This window comes from Peromyscus californicus, unplaced genomic scaffold, assembly GCF_007827085.1.
Source record: "Peromyscus californicus insignis strain IS unplaced genomic scaffold, ASM782708v3 Scaffold_13__1_contigs__length_99412109, whole genome shotgun sequence".
Classification (NCBI taxonomy): Eukaryota; Metazoa; Chordata; class Mammalia; order Rodentia; family Cricetidae; genus Peromyscus; species Peromyscus californicus.
The window spans coordinates 26333306-26350682 of NW_026294424.1; the positions used below are offsets into that span (position 1 = coordinate 26333306).

General features: G+C 43.4%; 1 protein-coding gene across 4 annotated transcripts in view; it reads right to left on the bottom strand.

Annotated features, from left to right (window-relative positions):
- Positions 1 to 17377, bottom strand: part of Sertad2 (SERTA domain containing 2) — a 114139-nt gene that overhangs the window by 42344 nt on the left and 54418 nt on the right. For 2 of the 4 annotated variants that reach the window (XM_052734747.1, XM_052734745.1), the window contains exon 2: positions 9686 to 9795. The exons of the other annotated variants lie outside the window; for them this stretch is intronic. The gene's annotated coding sequence lies outside the window, so the exon portion shown is untranslated. The remainder of the gene's footprint in view (positions 1 to 9685; positions 9796 to 17377) is intronic. 4 annotated transcript variants of the gene reach the window in all.

Genomic DNA, 17377 nt, shown 5'->3' on the forward strand with positions numbered 1-17377 from the left:
AATGTCCTGATTTGGGATGGTTTAAAGCTCTTATTTCAACTGGATACCTTAGCACTCTAAAGATTCCCAATCATGAGAAAAGGAAATATCAAAACTGCCTATGCAAAGTATGTACTAACACTGACCATAACAACAACTGTATAGAGAAAGGTTTTCATAGGACATCCTTGTGTCAAGCAGGTCTGAGATACCTGGAGAGAAATTTAAGGTCTCTATAAAACTCAAGAGTATAGAATGCTAGAGAGCTATATAAATGGGAAGTTCCTGTGTGAACTATGGTTGCAAACCTCCACATGTTCTGATGATGCAAAAGAAGCTCCCCAGCACCCTGAGTACTCAATAAATCGGTGCTGTTCAGGAAACCATTGAGACACTGTCATCCGCATGGATGAGGATGACAGTCCGGCTGCTGCTGTGTAGACGACAGCAACACCATACCTTTAGAACTGGTAACTACTCTTCAGACTGCAGAGCATGCATCCATCACAGAGCAGGCAAGAGCCGGCAACTACTGCCGCACACTTGGGCAACCAGGGCTCGGAGAGTCCCCTCAGTCCAGGCAGCAGAGCCCGCACTGGGAATTTGCATTATTGCAAATTTACAGTATTACTTTGGTTAAATGTCGAACGAAGGCTCTTTACCAAAGCACATTTCTAAAAACAAACTCGGATGAGAACTATGTGTGGTGATCTGTCTGTCTACCTACCTATCTAGCAGCATGAATCAGAAACACTTTAACATATCTTTTTTTAAATATAGCCTGCCTTTTTCTTTTTAGTATGCCCACACACTAGCTAGTTTCTATAAACAGCTTTAGCTTAGAGTGAAATTTTACAACTGAATCTTAGACACTTAAATAGAAAACGTTAAGTTGGTTTTAGCTGGTAAAAGCATTAGCTGTAAAGACAGAAGGCCCCAAAAGCACAGATTTCACAAGCATTTGTGCTATCTGGAAGGCCGCAGGTAACCTGTGGTTTTTCCACTGGTATTTGTGTTTCCAGCGGCCTGCTACTACGCTTGCCTGCCTTCGTGCTGTTCCAGCCTACATATGCTGATGACACACGCAGAACCTAAAATGCCATGATGAACCATCGGGTGGGGCATGACGCTGCTCTGCCCACCACACAATGGGTTCTGCGCGTGACTCCACAGGCAGCTACCCCAGCCCCCCCCCCCCCCCCCCCCACCTCAGACAGCGTGCAGTCCATTAAAGGCACCTGAGTCACACATCATCCTGACTTGGTGACTATATCCACAGGATCTTCACTGAGTTTGGCTACTGGTATGCCATTAGGTTTTGGTTCTTTTGTAGGGAAACCATACAGAGCATTTTGAGATTATTTATAATGAAGTGTAATTTAGAGCAAGCCGTAGTCAATATATTTGACAATTCTAAGAACACTGACTTTTAAGTCAGATATTTCTAGGACACAGTACAAGTTCTAGCTTGACCCGGTACTGACCTTAATCTCCTCCTCTGTAAACAGAGGCTATTATGGTGGCACACTCAAGAGCTGAGGCAAGAGCATCGTGAGTTTGAAGACAGGCTAGGCCACATAGCAAGACCATGCCTCAAAAAGGAGGCAGAGGCAGGAGCCACAGCCAGAGCCTGGTGCTGCTCTTGAGGACGACAGGACGGGCTGTGTGAGGAGAGGAATGCAACCTGAGAATGAGGAATGAAGGCGGAGGCTCCGCTGCTGGCAGTTACACAGGACTGCTCACTGACTTCCCCATCATGCTGGTGGTCTCTGGTGGTGGCGGACCCTGCTGCCCATCTCCAGTGCTCGGTCAGCACCGCACTGTGGCAGATCTTACTGAAGGGCCAGTGAAATGCTGTAGCGCCTTAGAGAGGCGAAGCAGCTCCATCCTGGTAGTAGGGCAGGCTGGAGAATAGGAAAAAGCTACTTTTACTGAATAAATGTTCTCAGATGACTACCATTCAAAATGTCCTACCACTGAGATTCAATATAAAACCAATCCCACTAGTTTTGTCTAACATTATCTGAATGTACTGGTGCAATTACGTATATAATGTACATAGTGTAATATAATGGTGAGGTCCTAGGCAAAGCTTAACCAAGATTGTCTCACAAACCACCAAGCCAGAAGGTTAAGTCTCAACTGTTTGTTGTTGTTTTGGTTTAGTTTGCATGGGTTTGTTTTCAGATGAGGTCTCACCAGGAGAGCTGACTACCTCTCAGACTTTGAATTGCTTTCCCACATCCTCCATATGCTGGGATTACAGGCATGCACCAGCCCGTCAGCTGCTGCCATGTCCAGTTAAACTCTGAATTGTTAATGATCTTGTCCCTTTTCTTAATTATGCTGCAAGAGGAAAAAAACAAAGACTAAGAAGGATCAGCTACTTTCTTCAATGGCTTTAAGATGCAAGAGCTCAGAGATGGTGTGCACGCCTTTCAAAGGCAGGCGGATCTCTGAGTTCGAGGCCAACCTGGTCTATATATCGAGTTCCAGGACAGCCAGGGCTACATAGAGAAACCCTGCCTCGAAAAACAAATCAAACAAACAGAATGCAAGTAACAGGAGCTTGGTAATCAAGCCCTGAGAAACAGAGAACACATACAAAAAATACAGAGCTTTAAGCCCTGCTTGGAGTAGACACCTGTCCTTCTGGTCCCCTTATGCTGGTGCTAATCACAGACACAGAGAGTTCTCTGACCCAGCTAGTTCAAATAACTTCAGGTCTCTGCTTCTCATAACTGAGGTTATAAGGCTAAGGACTAAAGGATGGTTAAGAGTATATCCCCATGTTCTCAGTGTCCCCAAAGGCTGCTATTCATTAGGAACTTCATCTACATTCTAGGTAAGAATAAAACTAGCTATGTTGTCTTATGAGGTTTTGTGCTTTTATTAAAAAAATATAACCTATATGTTACTTGTATGGCATGTAATAAATATATTTTTACATTTTATGTTTATAACAAATATAATTTTGTGTATTATATAAATAGTTATATATAAATATATAATATATATCCTCCTTAGGGACTCCTACTCATACCTCTCAGGCCAGAACAACATGAACTGTAGACAGCTCAGCTATGCGAGTCTAAGGTATCAACAGTTTTTTTTTAACCTTAGCACAATACTACCCAAATAAAATCAGTCTTCCCTTTAAAAGCAGGGAAGGCTGTGATACAGATCCATGGTACAGCACAGATGTTATTAACATATATGGGACTCTGGGTTCAATCCCCTGCACCATAAAAAAAAAAAAAAAACAAACACAAAGGATAAACTAATGAGATAGAACACAGGTAAAGAATTTATCAAACCTGGTTGCTTAAATTTATGGTTTCACCGAGGAGGAAATGAATTCAAGTACCAAAGAAACAAATGGCTTTGAATGGGTCGGTAACTGACAGTAATGACCACAGTGGCCATTTGGATTTACTCATTGGCACTTTCCTCTAAGGCTCCCGTGCTTTTCTGCACACACTAACTTTCCCGAGGATATAGGCTAAGGGAAAGACATCTAGAACACAGGAATACTCAGAGTCCCCTGCTCAGCACGCAATACAACACCTGCTGTTCCCTGCTCCTCCAGGACACCCTGTGAGGGGACAGCTTAGCCTCTGGCAGGGCAGGACAACTCTGAGGTGAAGGAGTCCTGTGCTGTTCTCACATCTATGGCAGACAAGGGTCAGATCACACACAGGGCAAAGCGGAGTAAAATGGGTGAGAGCAAATATGAAAACCCAAGAACTGAGACAGGTTGGTAGGGCCTTCAAAGAGAAATGCCATCTGAGCCTAGGGAGGCCACAGCAACTGAGTGTGTGGGCTGAACACTTCCATGAGCCCAGTCACCCTCTACCCAAGGAGTCTATACATAAAGCCTTGTTAATGTCTCAATCGTTAGGGTCACCTCAGAGGAAGAGAGGGGAGCTAGGATGAAGATGGGGGCGGGTGATGGCCATAAAGTAACTCCCTAAGATTCAGATGAAGCAAAACCACATCACCTAAGCTACTGCTCCCTTTATTTTTAAAATTTTTATGTATATGGGTGTTTTGCCTACACGTATGACTGCATTATGGGTTCCTGGTCCCTCGGAGGTCAAAAGACACTGGATCCCTTGGAACTGGGGATTACAATTACAGATAACTGTGAATTGCCATGTGGGTGCTGAGAAACTAACCTGGGTCCTCTGGAAGAGCAGCCAGGGCTCTTGACTGCCAAGCTATCTCTCAAGCTCAAACAGTATTCCTTTTAATTCAAGTACAAATTCACAGCTGAGAGCTTTGCTCTGAGAAAATAAAACTTCAGAGAACACGGAGGCAACATAACCCAACCAAGAATGCATCCAAACTGAGAAGGGCACCATACGGTCATTCATTAATGTTATCATTTATTCTTGAACATACAGGCTTTCTAACTCAGCGTTTATTCCCAAATCCTTTAACCGTTTTACAGACTAAAAAATAACTATTACTAAGTAAAATACTAATAAAAACCCTGAAGAACAATAGAAGCCATTCACCTCCAAGAACAACTCCCACTGCTGTTACGAGTTGAGCACATACGGATTTGAAGGGAAGTACTCCGTAATGACTCAGAGCCATGATATGTGAGGCATTCCTAAGACTAAAAGAAAAGCAGGGGCTGCTGCAGGATCAGTACTCAAATACGTACACGTCCAACCAATCAGCAATTGTGCGTTACTTTTGATGAACAAAATTACCCTCCATGAAGTGGTTGTATCACCGATACATTAGGTCACAGCCCTCCTTTGCAAAGGTAGTTTAACTAGTTTAAAAAATACACTAAATACAGGCTCCCTTCTGCAGACAACAGACAGATGCACTGAAGCTTGCTATCTGGAGTCAGTGTCGACGTTACTTATGACCCCACTAGGAGTTAGAGCAAAAATCTTGCATTAGAACTTTTTGAAGCTCATTACTATGTGGCCAGGTCCATATGTTTCAACACTAACTATGCAGATCACATGGTCTCAAAACCACGTAGGCTTTCTCCCGTGTAGACTTGTGTTCTGTTATGTCACTGTTGGCTTGTTTTGGAGAACTGAGGGACAGTGACAGCAGGGACAACTTTAACACTGGATGAGGCCTGGCGAGACTTTCATTTAACATAGTCGTTGGTTCCATTTATTGAGGCATATCTGCCTGGCTGTGACATCTCTTAGGAAGGGTGTGCGCACTAGGGAGTTGGACATGATTTTTAATTGCAAACTACCCATATGGGTTTAATGAACTTTTTTGTGGTTGTTGTTTTGAAACTAACAAACAAACAAAAAATGAAAAGAAGTAAAATTTTCTTGCCCAAGTGGACAAAGACTTGGGCCCTCTCCTGGCTCAAATGCATTGTTTTTAATAACATGGAACCTGATTGGGTGACAATCCCCGAGATTAAAATCACTTGTGAATATTGTATTGCTCCACTGCTCTCACGGTCGTTTTGGCATGTGGGCTCCACAGTGCCGCCACCGCCGCCGCATTCACCAGCTAATGAAACCTAGCCTTGGAGCAGCTGCCTGAATCTCTGTCAAACTGCATCTGGCATCCATCTATCTTCCAGCCATCGAAATTCACCTCTGAAATCACACAGAGCAGTGAGAGCTTGCCCCCCAGCCACCACAACACACCAGCCTTCGTTTCATCAAGACTGAGAAGCAATTTTACACTCATGTTTTGTTATTTTATTTTAAATTTGCGACATATTTTAGAATGGTGGCTTTTGAGAGGAATAGGGGAAGCTGTTTTAAATACAGATACCACCAAGACCTGAAAACGTTCTGTGAACATTTCCTAGCCCATCACGGCCCGGCTCTGGCGGAAGCAGAATGCCGAAGGGTTTGCCAGTAGACACAATGCTGCCAGCGGATCCCAGTCTAGGAGGCGAGGCTGCTTATAATTCTTGAGTTGTCACGGTTGTTAAGTACCCCGCACCACAGAACCTCCCAGGCCTCGAGGCATCCTCCCTATCAGCTCTGTGGCATTAGCAGAAATGCTGTTTTAGCAAGAAAATTATTGACGTGCACTTGAGACATTGTTTTCAAAAACCATTATTTGAGAGAATAGTTTTCCTTAGGGTACACACATTACTTTAAAATATAGTATTTAAATGATATACTCTTGTGAGCATGCTAACACTGTAGTGCAGCACTGAGGAAGCAGAGGCAAGAATACCCCAAGTTCAAGGTCGTCTAACACTTTAGTTGACTCACTGTAATAACTGGTTCTCTCCTGATGATAACGGCTGGTATATTCAGGGACATATTTTCTTTAATTGTGATGATTACAGTATGAGCTACAAAGGAGTGTAAGAAACATGCACCAAAGAATCTACAAGGAGATTGAAGTCACCACAGACGATGCCTAAAACTGACCTAGAACAGAAACAATGGGGAAAAAATTTTTTTTTCTTCTTTATTTACTTTTGCTTCCTGAGTGCTGGGATTAAAGGCATGCACCACCATGCTCGGCTTCCTTACACTTTTTAACTATGCACAGGGGATTGAACTTAGGTCCTTGGCACATGCTATTCAAGTGCTCTGCTGCTGAGCTATACCCTCACTCCAACTCTACACTTTCAGAAAACTCTGGGTTAATTGCATGTACTATTTCAAGATTTTTGTCAGTCTATAATTTAGTAACAGACATTTCTTATACACTAGCATACACTGTCCATTTCTGGACCCTTTTTCTCTACACTGACTGAACTACCCCTCTCTGTCCTGTCCTGTCCAGCCTCTTGTAGCCTGTGTTATTGAACTCTGTCTCTCTGGGCTTATTTTAGGCACTTCACATGCCAACATATAATATTTGTCCTTTTATGTCTGGTTCCTCTCACTTGGTATGTTTTCCAGATTCATAAATGTTATGCCATTATATTTTTTTCTGTTTGTGTTTTGAGACAGGGTCTCATTTTGTAACCCAGGCTGGACTCAAACTCCTGGTGGTCCTCCTGCCTCAGCCTCCCAAAGTTAGGATGATGAGTATACAACATCAGGTCTAGAAATCCCCTGGCCCCATCTTCTATTGTAGGGAAAGCCCACATTGTGTTTACCTACTCAATTCTGGTCTGGATGAAGATTTGGGCTTTCTACCTTCTGGTTTTTGAGGATGACGTTGCTACACTTTCACGCATCTATCTGTGTGAACTCCTGCTCTTTCCATTTTGGGAGAAACATACCTAGAAATGGAATGGGACTGTTGGATTATAATTTAATGCCATGCTTAACTTTCTCAGGAACCAAATGAGAACAAATCCTTCATTTTGTCCTTTTAATGGATCATACATTTCAGTAGTGAGTAAAGTACTCCCCCTCTGTTCTGGAGGCCACCAGCCGTGTCCCTTTGCTAATTCAAAGGCCAGTTCTCAGAGCTCACCTGACCTATGCAGATCCCCACTCCCTCCTCCATGAACACTTTGTCCACATGGCTTCCTGTAGCACGAATCTTAAAAGATCTTATTAATAAAACCAAACCTTAGGCCAGTTATTGAGGTGAATGCTGGAAGATCAGAGAAGCAGAACAAGCCACAGCCACTTCACCTTGCCAACTCCTCAGCTGATCCTGTTTCCTCAGACTGGAAGCCTCTGAGTCCTCATCCAGGATGGATCTCAGCTGAACTGCCGCTCGAAAGCCTGAAAGCTTAACCAGCCAAATGCTTCTAGTTTCTGGTCCTCACTCCTTATATACCTTTCTGCTTTCTGCCATCACTCCCTGGGATTAAAGGCTCACTTCTTGGGATTAAAGGCGTGTATCACCACCATGCCTGGCTGTTTCCAATGTGGCCTTGAACTCACAGAGGTCCAGAGGGATTTCTGCCTCTGGAATGCTGGGATTAAAGGCGTGTGCTACCACTGCCTATCCTCTATGTTTAATATTGTGGCTGTTCTGTTCTGTGACCCCAGGTAAGTTTATTAGGGTGCACAATATTTTGGGGAACACAATACCACCACAGCTTCCAGGACTGTTCACCCCTGGGTTTCTTCCCTTTTCTCTAGTCCACACTTCCCAGTCTCCGCCAGCAGGCTCCTCTCCTTTCTCTGGCCTCTGAAATGGTCCCAGTGGCTCAGTTCTTGGTCTCTTCACTAAACTTCATTCATTCAGTCTCAGCTTAAACACAACTTTCAAATGTGTATCTCCGCTTGTATTCATCCCTCTGAACTCCAGACTTGAATTTTCAATTGGAAATGTGGACATCTAGAATTCAACATTCTTCTCCCACTTCCCCTCAGAGCTGCATTATTGATGCTTATTCCTTCCTAGCAAGTCCCCAGCTCCAAACACCTTGGAGTTGCCATCATTTTCCTCATCCAATCTGACAAGAAATCCTGTTCTCATCTCACCCCCACCATCCCATCCTGTCTATCCACTCACCCACCCATCCACCTACCTATCCATCCACTCACCCACCCACTTACCCATCCACCCCCACCCCCATCCACCCACCTATCCATCCACTCACTTACCCATCCACCCCCTCACCTTCACCCCCCCATCCACCTACCTATCCATTCACTCACCCACCCACCTACCTATCCATCCACCCATCCACCCACCTATCCATCCACCCACTCACCCATCCACCCCCACCCCCCCATCCACCCACCTATCCATCCATCCCAGGGCTGAGAGGCGGAGAAGAGGCAGAGGGTTTACTTAGTATGCACAAGTCCCAGGCTCCAGCCCACAACCACAGCACACAAAACAACCACCTGAACACGGAGGGATCACTCAACCACACTCCAGCACCTCCCTCTCTGTGTCACTGTCACCTCTTACGCCAGGAGCACCGAGACAGCTTCAAGGTTGTGCTTTCTCGTGTCCCCGAGTTTCATCGTATTTTTGATTACGTGTGTGTATAAGGGAGTGTGTATGTGAATGCAGATGTCCACAGTGCCAGAAGAGGGTTCCGATCCTCTGCGGTTAGAACTACAGGTGGCTGTGAGCCACCCATTTTGGGTGCTGGGAATGGGTCCTCTGCAAGACCAGTGTGCAATCTTAACTGCAGAGGCCTCTCCAGCCGGGGTTGTTCTCTCTCCTCCTCCTCACCATTGGTCCTCAACTGCCTCATCTCAATAGAGCCAGAATGATCCTTTCTAACTTTAATTTTTAGACTTCATGTGTTGGAGTGTTTTGCACACGACATATGTGCACCATGTATGCCTGCTGCCCCTGGAGGTCAAAAGAGGGTATTGGATCCCTTGGAACTGGAGTTGGGGATAGTTGGGAACCACCATGTTGTTCTGGGAACCCAAGATCTCTGCTATAACAACCAGTGCTCTTAAATGCTGAGCTATCTCTCCAGACCCCAGAATTGCTCTTTTCAATAGGTTGGGTCATGGCATTCTTCTACTCCAAATCCAACAATGACCTCTCACTTCAATCAGTAAAAGATAAACGGCTCAACACCTTCTCCACTCTTAGTGCCCCTGGAAGTCCTCACAAATTGCTCTCCTTACTCATTCGTATTCTACCAATACCTTCTTTCCTTTGCTAGTCCTTGAAAGTTTATGTGGGGAGCTTATTCCTCCTTGAAGCTTTCCTCCTCCAGGTCTATACTGATAGTAGCTACATTACAGTTCTCTAGAGTAACAGAACTTATAGATGAATCTCTCTCTCATACACACACACACACACACACACACACACACACACACACACACACACACACATGGGATTTACTGGAATGACTTACAGGCTGCAGTTCAGCTAATCCAACAATGGCTGGCTGTGAATGGAAAGTCCAAGAATCCAGTAGTTGCTCAGTCCACAAGGCTGGATGTCTCTGCTGGTCTTCAGTATATGCTGGAATCCCAAAGAAGTAGGCTTCAATGCCAGTGAAGGAATGGATGTGTTAGCAAGGCAGGAACAAGCAGGCAAAGAGCAAAAGCTTCCTTCTTCCATGTCCTTATATTGGTTTCCAGCAGAGTGTGTGGCCCAGATTAAAGGTGTGCCTTCCCTCCTCAAGATCCAGATCAAAGGTGTGTATCTTCCTAACACAAAAATCCAGACTGGAGGTGGATTCACCCATTTCAAACTAAGCAAAAATAATCTCTCACAAGTATGCCCTCCATTTTTGTATTGTAGCTCATTCCAGATACAGTCAAGTTGACAATCAAGAACGGCCATCACAAGTCCACCCCTTATCAACTTGACACAATCATATCTCCTTATGTCACGATTAATTTCCAAATGAAAACAACAATCAGGTCAAAATAATACCTAAACATGATGTAACTATCCCATGTACAATTGCAGACACATTACATATTTAACCAGGTCATTATTACGCCTAATATGATATAACTGTCCCTCATACAACTGCAAGTGCATTATAAATTTAGAATAGGTGGCAATGTCCATTGGGAGACATTCCTTTAGTATCTCAAACTTAAATATGATAACCATTGTATTCTCTTAATTGATGTTCCATCACAAGGCTAGCTCCCTTACTTCCTTCAGGACTTGGTATAAATGCTCCTGCTCTGTCTTCAACCTACTTAAACTTGCAATTCACTGCTACTGTAGTTCTTGTCCTAGCTTTACCCCCTAAACATTGCTTTAGTTTTCTTCCTTACAGTACCTACATCTCCTAGCAATTTAAATGCACTATGATTATTATTTTCCGCTTCAGCTAAACTACAGGCTTCGCTGGGCAGTGGTGGCACATTCCTTTAATCCCAGCACTCAGGAGACAGGGGCAAGCGGATCTCTGTGAGTTCAAGGCCAGCCTGATCTACAAATCAGAGTCCCAGGATAGCCAGGGCTGTTACACAAAGAAACCCTGTCTTGAAAACAAACAAACAAAAAACTACAGGCTTCATGGAGACAGGTATATTTCCCTCAGATTGTTTTAAATTTTATTTATGCTGTTTTTGATTCCATGTAAGGTGGATATAATCTTGTCATTTTACAGTTTCTTACTGAAATTTTATACACGAAACAAAAATTTCCCTAAAATATTTATTTATTCATTTATTGGTTTTATGTGTACCCATGTTTTGCCTGCAGAGGTCAGAAGAGGGGGTCAGATCTCCTAAAACTGGAGGTACAGAGAGTTGTGAACCACCATGTGGTGCTGAGCACTGAATTGGGGTCCTCTACAAGAACAGGTGCCATCTCTCCAGGCCCTCCCGCAGACTGGGTTTATGTTTTGTTTTGTTTTTGTTTTTTTAGTTTTCCAAGAGAGGGTTTCTCTGTGAAGCCTTGGCTGTCTTGGAACTCACTATCTAGATCAGGCTGGCCTTGAACTCAGAGATCCCCCTGCCTCTGCCTCCCAAGCACTGGGATTAAAGGTGTGTACCACCACCTAGGCCTTTTTTTTTTTTTTAAACTAAATATTTCTAGCTGCTATAGACTGGATCAGCACTGTTCTGGCATCCTGTCAGCCATGGCTTGTAGAATGGGTCCCTAAGCACCATGTCATCGTCTCCAGGTATCTTACACTCAGGTACTAGATTAGCTGCTGTAGATCCCTCTTCTCACCTCCCACCCTACCCTCATCCTCAGAGTTCACAGTCTAGTGGAGTTCTAAAGAGTTTATAATTTTAAGTAGTATTTCAGTTGGAAATTGTGTTTCTACGTGCACTTGCAAGAAACAATCCTAAGAGACCCAGTCTACCCTTTACCCAGCTTCCTCCAATGGTAATTAACTTGCACATCTATGGCATAGGATTCTGACGATGATGTAAGATACGTAACTGTGCCACTATTACACAAATTTGTTGGACCGCCGTTTTACAATCATAACCACTGTCCTCCTTCATACTTTCCTTAAACCCTGGGATTGAATCTGTCATCCCTTTCTGTGATTCAATCATTTAAAACAGTGCTATATGCATGGACTAATGTGGTATGCAACTCCTCTGGCCTGGCTTGTTTCACTCAGCACAGTTCATCCAGCTGTGGCCTCAGCCGTGAGCTAGTTCCTTTTCATCACTGAGTAGTATTCACTGAATTGTGCTTTGATCATTTATTCGCTGAAGAGATTCTGAAATGTTCCAGTCTGGGAACATCACCACGTCACTGTGGAATTTGTGTCTGGGTTTTTGTTTCTCTGGAATAAATACCCCCAGTGTGCAACAACTGAGTCGTGTGGCAGTGGGATATTTAGTTTGTTTAAGAAAACAATAATCTGCTGAGGTGTTCCCCAGAGCACCTACCCATCCTACATTTCCTAGCAGTGCAATGGATCTGTGAGTTTCTTTGCATCCATGCCAGCAGTTAGCATTTTCACAGTTTTTGATCTTAGCCATTTTCATAGCCTAAAATAAAAAGTTTATGGACCAAAGGTTTGGTCCCTAAGCAGTGAATCTAATTAACAAGAGGTGACTGGGCCATGAGGGCTCTTACCTAAGTAATGGTTTCATCATTTGATGGCAATATTAGGAAGTGAAACCTTTTGGAGGTGGGACCTAGATGGAAGAAGGAGTCATGGGGGACTTCCCTTGAATGGTATATGCTATTCCAGGCTCTTCTTTCTCTCAGCTTTGAGATCATGTGAACATCTCCATGATGCTCAACTCACCACAACAGAGGTGGATGGGCTGAAACCTTCAAAGCTTCCTCAAGTTCTTTCCTGGGCCATGTGTCACAACAATGAAAACTCTGACATGTGTGTGTGTGTGTGTGTGTGTGTGTGTGTGTGTGTGTGTGTGTGTATGTATATATATATATATATACATACACACACACTTATACATACATACATGTATATATACATAATATAGTGTATCATTAATATGTATGTTATCATATATAATACAATGTTATTATTACTATAACATAATATATATCTATTATATAATATATATTCCATATATACACATATATTCCTCTCATCTTAATTTGTATTTTCCTAACAGGGTTATAGACAGCATCTTTAATGAAGTCTTTCTCTCTTCATGCCTTTTACTATCTTTCAATTAGTTTTTTTTTTTTTAACATTTGTTGTTTATAGCTTTTTTTTTTTTTTTAAATGTTTCAGGGAGGAACACAAAAATTCATGCTAAGTAAGAACTCTACCATTGAACTACATCTCCCATCCCCAGTGCTGAATTTTGGCAATTTTGGGTTTTGTTTTTTTTTGTTGTTGTTGGTTTTTTTTCGAGACAGGGTTTCTCTGTAGTTTTGTGCCTTTCCTGGAACTCACTTTGTAGACCAGGCTGGCCTCAAACTCACAGAGATCTGCCTGCCTCTGCCTCCCGAGTGCTGGGATTAAAGGCGTGCGCCACCATCGCCCGGCTGTTTTTTTTTTTTATTTTTTTTTTTTTGGTTTTTCGAGACAGGGTTTCCCTGTGTAGCTTTGTGCCTTTCCTGGATCTCGCTCTGTAGACTAGATTGGCCTTGAACTCACAAAGATCCGCCTGCCTCTGCCTCCAGTACTAGGATTAAAGGCGTGCACCACTACCGCCCCAATGACATTCTTTTTTTTTTTTTTTTTTTTTTTTTTTTTTTTTTTTTTTATTTTTGGTTTTTCGAGACAGGGTTTCTCTGTGTAGCTTTGCGCCTTTTCCTGGAACTCACTTGGTAGCCCAGGCTGGCCTCGAACTCACAGAGATCCGCCTGGCTCTGCCTCCCGAGTGCTGGGATTAAAGGCGTGCGCCACCACCGCCCGGCTCCCAATGACATTCTTTATGTATCCTAAATACTAGCTCATAGTCAGACAAATGTTTCCAAATATTTTCCCATCTGTAGCATTCTCAATCCCTCAACAAAGCCTTTCATATAGTAAACTTAAACTTGGATGGACTAATGCTTTTGTAGCAGTGTTTCCTGTTATTGATGGTGTTTTACATGTATGATAGAATTGACTTTGTGATGGACCCAAATCTCAAATGGGTGAGAGCTTGCCGCAGGTATGAATGGGAAAGAATATTCAAAGTTAACATCTGTAAAACAAGATAGGATGCAGGTGGACTTCAAGTGTGTGAAAACAAGAGAACACTTTGATAACCATATCTCCAACAATACTGCCTGAAACCAAAAAGTTCTGCTCCTTATAGGATGATGAGGTACAGGTGGGGGTAACTGCTCTGTGATTACAATCTGTAATGTTTGTAATTAACAGATATAAACACCTCCTTTAAAAACAAAGAACTCACTAGTACCAAATACTCCCAGACCCCAGAAATGGGCTTTGGAAAACATCTTCCTATAGGAACAGCATGGAAATAATAATTAATAAGGATGAAGAATACAGTGAGGAGAGGGACCGCTCCTTTACTTGACAGTATTTTTATAGAATGTTCTACACAAATGAATTTCCTGGCTAGTTGATGAAGCTTAACTCCAAAGTTTAGAGTGCCCAAATCCTTTTTCTTTCAACCACAGTGGAGAGAGTTCTCCATCATCGTCAGTCAATGTCAGCGTTTTCCTGTGTGGTACAAAGCCTCCAGGCCCCCCCCCCCCCCCCCCCCCCCCAGTTCCCAGGACTCCTGCCCCTGTATCACACTCCTCGGTGCTGCCAGCTTGCCTTTGCCTCAGTCTGTTGTACGTCTATGCTGGCTACTGGACGTTCTGCCCTCAGTTTTCACGGCTGCTGGGGTGCCTGCCTTTCCCTAGGCTTCCTCTCAGTCTCTTAGAGGTTTGTGAAACCCCATAACCTAGTTAGTAACCACCAGTGTTAGTTAAGATCGTCAGCTCTGGGGCTGGAGACATGACTCAATGTTTAAGAGCACTGGCTGCTCTTCCAAAGGATCCACGTTTGATTCCCAGCACCCACGTGGCAGCTAGCAATCATTTCAAATTCCAGTCCCAGTGAACTCAACACCCCTTCTGGCCTCTGCAGGCACCAGGTACACACATGGTGCCCTTATAGACATGCAGGCAAAACATCCAGACACATAAAAATAAATTTTAAAAACAAAACCAAAACAAAAACGAGTAAGCAGCTGAGTGGGGTCAGGATTCGCTCGGCTGTGGGTGGACTACATCACATGCAACCGTGTGGTTCCCACTTTTGTGCCACCGAAAGCTTCGGCAGACACTCCTGACTTCCCCTTCAACACTTGCACTCCTTTCTTCCACGGTAAAATGGGTTCGAGTCCAATGCTGCTCAGACGACATTTCCTAGCCTCTTTGGTGGCTGGGCGTGACATGTGGCAATGTTTTGGTACCTAGGATACAAGAGCTGCTACTTCTGGCCCCGTCCCACCCACCTTCTCAGTTTCTCCTAACTGCAATTTTGTTTGAGATGGGATCTCATTTCATTCATTCCTGACTGGCTTAAAACTCCAAAAGTCAAGCAGCCCTCTGGCCTCAGCCTGGACTCCAGGTCCTAGCACCCCCAGCTCCAGCAGCTGTTTTAATGAGTTTGAGTCACCCTAGACAGGGGAGGGAGACAGAAAGTGAGACAATAGTGCGGTGCACTGTCACCCAGTCTTTCATCTACTTTATCTTTGAGTATCACTAGTATTTTCAAGATACCCCAGAGTCAGTAGTACAAATTAAATCTAAATTAAAACACATATTATACAGAACTTTCTGAGAGAAACATGGTATGCAGGCTCCGAGATGACTCCCAGTTACTCCTGCCTTTGGTACTCACTTTCTTGTAAAATCCCCTTCCTTTGGGTATAACTTTAATTTTAACAGCTGTGATAAAGGGATCTTGCTTTCAAGAGGAGGCTCACAACTGTGGCTTTCATCTCGCGTGCCTTCTCTTACTCTCTAGTTGCTCTGATGGGAGCCAGCTGCACACTGAGCCGCTCTAGATCCACGTTCATATTAAGGAGCTCCGTCCAACTGCCCTTAAGGAACTGGAACCTGCTCCTGACCAGGTCATTCTAGCCTTTAAACAAGACTGCGTCCCTTGTCTGACACAGACACACCTATGACACAAGTGTCCAAGAAGGCCACACTTAAAATTCTTCTTTCAACATTCATTTGTATTATTTTATTTACATGTATGTGTCTGTGTGTGTATGCCATGTGTGTGCCTGCTGAGACCAGAAGAGGGTGTTGGATTCCCTGGAGCTAAAGTTACAGAGGGTTATGAGCCACCATGTGGGTTCTAGGAACCAAACCCAGGTCCTCTAGAAGAACAGCAAGTACTCTTAGCCAATGAGCCATCTTTCCAGCCCTGAGACTTGAATTCTTGATAAATAAATGTTTATTGTTTTAAGTTAATTTGTTACATAGCAAAAGATAACACAAATATTACAAAAACTAATACCAGTGGTAAGAGATTACTATTTTGGAAAGGTATATATACATTTCATTTAATGATTTCTTTTCAATTTTTAAAAACATACTGGAAACTTAGAAGAAATGTATGTGTGATAATAAAAGAAATATATAGCTCTCAGGCAGAAAGGTTGGAAGTTCAAGACCAGTCTGAGCCACATTGTGAGATCCTGTCTCTGAAGAGTTAATACATTATCTAGAGTGTGGTAATAGCTTTGTATATGAGCTGCTAGTACAGAAGAGGCATTAGTAGTGTTATTACCGGGTGAGGAACTCTGGATACCGCAATGTGGACATGCCAGGCAGCATGTGTGCACTGTGCAATAATGGCAGGATGGTTCTGGGGGTAACCAACTGCTCGGATTGGAGGCCTGCTCCCCAGGAAGGAATTCATGCCAGGAACTGTAAACCCGGTCAAAAGCCACCATCCAGAGGTCATAGGTCCTAAGAGGAAATCCACTACTATTTGCTAAATAGATACGCTGTCTAAATGCTTACCCCTCAACCTTGGCCAGAAGAGCTTCTTCTGCATTAGCAGCGGGTAATGTAGAGACTCACAACTGGTCCAAGTGCTGAGACTCAGTGACTGCGGAGTGCCCAGCTCTAAATGGAACATCCGTATTAACCCCTACAGGGCTGAGGAACATCCTGAAAGAGGAGGAGGCAGAGAGAAGAGAAGGGCTGGAGGCGGGGAGAAGCGCTGCAAAATGCTGTCTTCTGCACAAGACGCGCACGAGATCAAGCCAAAATCCAGCAGGCGGCACGAACAGGACTCCAAAAGAGAGAGGATGTATTAGAGGGCTGCCCAGAGGGAGTGAGAGGAAAAGGCAGGCAGCTAGGACCAGGATACTTTGTATACATGATCTGAAAAAGGAATGTTTACAGCTACAATTTCTACACCAGCAACTGGTCTTTGAAAGTTGCTCAAATAATTCATTTTATTTTAATCTTTTGGACCAAGGACTTCATTTCAAAGTAATAGCCTATATTATATAATTATAAAGATTTCATACTCTTTTCAATCAAAATAAAATAGCATCTTGATTATAACTGAATGGAATTCTGTGAGATTTACAAAAAGCTGTAAAACTCATGAGAGGTATAAATAACAACAACCACATTTCTAAATGCTTTCGATTTGGGGAACATTTAAACACCAGCAAATTAAATATTTGTATCTTCAGTCTCTGCAGTTCCTACC